Below are 5,164 nucleotides of genomic sequence, written 5' to 3' on the forward strand. Positions count from 1 at the left end.
TCTCTCTTACAAGGTTAGAAAGGAGACTTATCTCGCTCCGAAATTAAATAACTGGCTCCAAAGCCTTTCCAACAACTCAAACCAATGCCCATAGCTCTAAAACTAGTCAATAAAGGTGAAAATCCATAAATATATACTCTATTACTCATAACAATTCAATTTACGACAATTTTCAACTCCGCTCGAAAAGTCGATAAAAATCACCCTCGGGTCCACGTGCCCATAACACCACGAACTCAAATATATAATTTATTCCAAATTCCATGTCCAATTTCGTGGTCAAAATCCAAAAATACCAATTTCTAGGTTTTTCTTTAAAATCCCAAATTTTTCACAAATTTTCAAGTCTAAATCCATATATATCCAAGTATTTAACTTGCAATAGGTGGGAATCACTTACCTTGACATAGATGACGAAAATCTCCCTTCCAAGAGCTCCGAAAATCACCTAACCAAATGAAAAATGGAGAAAAATGGACAAATCCCGTCTTTTAAAAACCTCGCTGCCCAGGCGACCCTTCTTCGCGAACACGGCACATCCCTCGCGTTCGTGAGGATCAACAACCTCACGCCCAGAATTCTCTCTTTGCGTTCGCGACACTCTGATCGCGTTCGTGAAGGCCAGCTTCCCAGACCCCTCGCATTCACGTTCCCTTCTAAAGGTTCGCGTAGGCCAAATGGCCTTAGGCCCATCTCCCCCTTTCTTCTCCGTGTTCGCGTCGCCTTGGCCGCGTTCGCGAAGGCTTGCCCAGCTACTGCCTCACGTTCGCGTCCACTGCCTCGCATTCGTGAAGGCCAAATCCCAGCAGCCTCAAAGTTCCTCTTCACGAACGCAGGACTCCCTTCGCGCTCGCGAAGAAGGAAACCAGATACCAGCAACAGCTGTTCCAAAACAGCTCAAATTGATCTGAAACCACCCTGAAACACACCCGAGGTCCCCGAGACCCCGTCCAATCACCAACCAGTCCCATAATATAACACGAACCTGCTCGAGGCCTCAAATCACATCAAACATCACCAAAATCATGAATCGAACCCCAATTCAAGCTTAATGAACTTTAGAACTTCAAACTTCTACATTCGATGCTGAAACCTACCAAATCACGTCCGATTGACCTCAAATTTTGCACACAAATTATAATTGACATTACGGACCTATTCAAACTTTCGGAATCGGAATCTGACTTCGATATCAAAAAGTCCACTACCGGTCAAACTTTTCAAAAATATTCAAAATTCTATTTTTCGTCAAATGACCCCGAAACGACATACAGACCTCCAAATCCACTTCCGGACGCGCCCCTAAGTCTAGAATCATCATACAGAGCTATTTTCATTTTTCAGGCTCGAAATCCCAATCGTACATCGATAACAGTGAAAATGCACTTCAACCAAATTTATAAAATCCTTTCAAAATGCTAACTTTCCACAATATGCGCCGAAACGCTCTCGGGTCATCCAAAACCCGATCCGGACATACGTCCAAATACAAAATCATCATACAAACCTGTTGGAACCTTCAAATCCCGATTCCGAGGTCGTTTACTCAAAATCACATCTTAGTAAATTCTTCCAACTTAAAACTTCCGAAATAAGAATTTTCTTTCTAAATCAACTCCAAATTTTCCGAAATTCAATTCCGACCACACGTACAAGTCATAATACCTGAAGTGAAACTACTCAAGGCCTCAAACCGCCAAACGATGCGCTAGAGCTCAAAATAACCGGTCTAGTCGTTGCATAAACGTTAAGATTTAACAAATATATGCTTTTATAAATAATTTTGAATTTGATATTTAAGATAGATATTGTTTCTTGAAATATATTAATTACTAATCATATATATGTAACTAATATTATAAAAAGAATTGATATATATTTTTCAATTAATAAACTTGCAATTTAATCAATTATAAAAACTAAAGTACATATTTTGTAACAAAATCATGGATTGCATACTTGATCAAATAATTAATATTTATAAATATAATGCCATAATATTACTCAAATATTTTACAAAAAAATAATCTATCAATTTTAACTGAAAATAAATGGCATGCAATTTGAATTAATAAGAGAATACTACTAAAGCAAATAAAATGGAAGCGAAAATATTACATAATTCAAAATTCAAAAATATTAACATGATACTCTTATGTAAAATTATAACATAACATAAAATAAGTTTCAATATAATTTAAGTAAATATAATTCAAAAGAAAAGAAAAATATAAGTATATAACCTCATTCAACATTGAGATTATACTTTAATGACATCACTCATTATATGCTAAGTTTATTAATAATTCATTATTTCTAATATTAGGAGGAGTAGTTTTGAAACTATAATAATAGTACAATTATACTAAATGAAGAAAATAAAATAAAAATATGAGCAACTACGTGGAATCACAAAAATAAAGGTGGAAAAATAAAAATATTATTTAAATATTAAAGAATAATCTGTCATTAACATAGTTTAGTTTGTATATAACCTCATCCAATAACAAAGTTCAACTTTAATGACATCACTCATTGTAAGTCAAGTTTGTGGATGACTTATTCTTTCTAAGATCATGGAGTATAATTTTTTAGAAAAATTAGAATAATAACACAGGCAAGTGTAATAAAAATAAGGAAAAATAATTAAGAAATAAATAAAATATGAGAAATTATGTAGAAACAAGTGAATTAAAGGTTGAAAAATGAGAAATAAGGAAATAAAAAATAAATAATATAAAAAGAATTTTAAAAAGGAATTTAAAAAGTTAAAAAAATAAATTAAAAAGAAAAAAGAATAGAAATAGAAAATAAATTAAAAAGAAAATAAAAGAGATTAAAAAAATAACTTGGTAATTACACCATGTAATTAACAACAATTCTGAGCTCCCCCTTGAGAATTGCATAGTGTAATTACACCCCTTCAATTATATCCAATTATATGCTGACTAGGTAATTATTTGGTGAGACAAACATGTCAAAACTGTGTAATTACACCCAAAGCCAATTACAGGATGGCTTTCCGAACAATTCCTCAAGGAATTTAATAATCCAGTGATTTTCACCCTGTGATTCTATTTTTTTTTCTTGACTGATAATCATAGAAACTGATTTGAAAAATGACATTGTATAGTTGCTCTCAAAATAATAGTCGATAAAATGTATAATTTGTTTTGTATAATTCCAACTAACCTTAGTGCACATTTCTCGAATTTCACCTACAAAATCATTATTTTTTAGTTAAGAAATGGAAATATTTGGCTAAAGAATTGTTATCTGAAGTAACATTGTAGGTATAGACAATAAATTTGCGTCGAAACAATAAAATCAAGACCGAAACTATTGCAACAATCATAGTATTTTATTTCAAATATTTGAGTGTTACAATCTCTATGGTTCCTCTGATTCTACTTTCCAATAGTGAATAATTTCAAGGGTCTTTGAGCTTGATCTAGAATATGTAGTTGTTTCCACGAACGATGATCTTGAATTCAACTAGCACGAACTTTGATTTGAACTCGTACTCCTTGAATCTTGATTTGTTCTTCGTTCTTGAGCTTGAACTTGATTTGTTCTTCATTCTTGAGCTTGAACTTGATTTGTTCTTCGTTCTCGGGCTTGAACGTGATTGCTTGAGCTTGATTTGTTCTTCGTTCTCGAGCTTGAACTTGATTGCTTGAACTTGAACTTATGGAAGAATTTGCAGCGTTTGATTCACAAGCTCTTTCTTGCTTCTTGTTATAACTTCTGGTGTCTTTTCTGAATTATGAAGCGGGAATTCATCTTTGGGATACGCATTGTTGAGATCTCTGAAGTCAACGCACACCCGAATCTGGCTATTCTTCTTCCTTACAGGGACAATACTTGAGACCTATGTTGGGTATTTAATTTCGCGAATAAAGCAAGCTTCAATGAGTTTGTTAACTACACTTTAGATCAAGGGAATCAAGTCCGGCCTATAGCGCCTTTGGGCTTGTTTAACAGGACGAGCGCCATTCTTGACTGCAAAGGTGATGAACTGCTACTTTAGGGTCTAAGCCAGGCATCTCTCTGTAACTCCAAGCAAAGACATCCTTGAATTCCTTGAGTAACTTGATATAAGTTCTTTCTTCATCAATTGCTAGTAAAGCACTTAGATATGTGGGTCTTGATTCTTTATCTGTGCCAAAGTTAACTTCTTTTAAGGAATCAATTGTTGCCTTCACCCCTTCTTTAAGTTTCGGGGATAATCTTTCGCATCTTCATCTTTTTGAGGGTCCCCATCATTAAAGGATATGTGATAGCACGGTGAAACATCCTACAATTCCTCGTCATCCTCTATTAGAGATGAAACACTGTGCTCGCCTTGTGCAGTGACATGATACGAAGAACCCACACTTTCTTCATATTCATCACGTTCTTTAGTGTAGACCATAGTGTATGGCTTCACCTTTAGTACCTCATCACACGAAACTATGACTTTTGTTTGTCGCCTCATTCTAGAAAGAACCAGACTTTGGAAATCTTTAGGGATTTTCTGAATTTTGGGCGAACCGGGTGTTATTGTATTTCGATAATTTCTCTGGAACTTATTCCCTTTCTTTAATGTACCCAATCTCTCAAACACGGAAATCCTCACAGTTGATTTTCAAAGTCGATCAAAGACAGAAGGCTTGTTAGAAGCGGTAGATTCATCTTCTACGGTGATATAATTATTTCTCGCCCTTCTTATGGAGATGTACACTGGTGACGGTTGCTTGTATCCCAAACCTTCACGTGGTTTCCTTGTCGTAGCTTCTGATGGGAGCTTCCCTAACTCTGACGGATAATTGGGATTGTATCCAACTTTTGCAAATAGCTTGTAAGCGTTAGGATCAAAACCTTCATCTGTTCGTTTTGTAGGGAGTGCCATATTCTGCAAATGATTTTGGGCCACAAACCCTGCAAGTGGCTTTGAGGAAAACTTTACTGTCTCAATTTGTTTTACCGGAAGAGTTAACTCCTTTAGCATGTTAGTTTAGAGATTAGACGATTCACCTTCATCTTTCTTCCTTTTAGGGACATATTGGAGCGCATGAGTTCCTTTCTTGCTATAAGACGCAATATCCCCTCTATAAGATTTATTCGAGTTAGGTTGCACCTCTTCAGTAATAGCTTTGGCTCTACCAGCAGTCACCTCAGCTCT

This window comes from Nicotiana tomentosiformis, chromosome 4, assembly GCF_000390325.3.
Source record: "Nicotiana tomentosiformis chromosome 4, ASM39032v3, whole genome shotgun sequence".
NCBI lineage: Eukaryota > Viridiplantae > Streptophyta > Magnoliopsida > Solanales > Solanaceae > Nicotiana > Nicotiana tomentosiformis.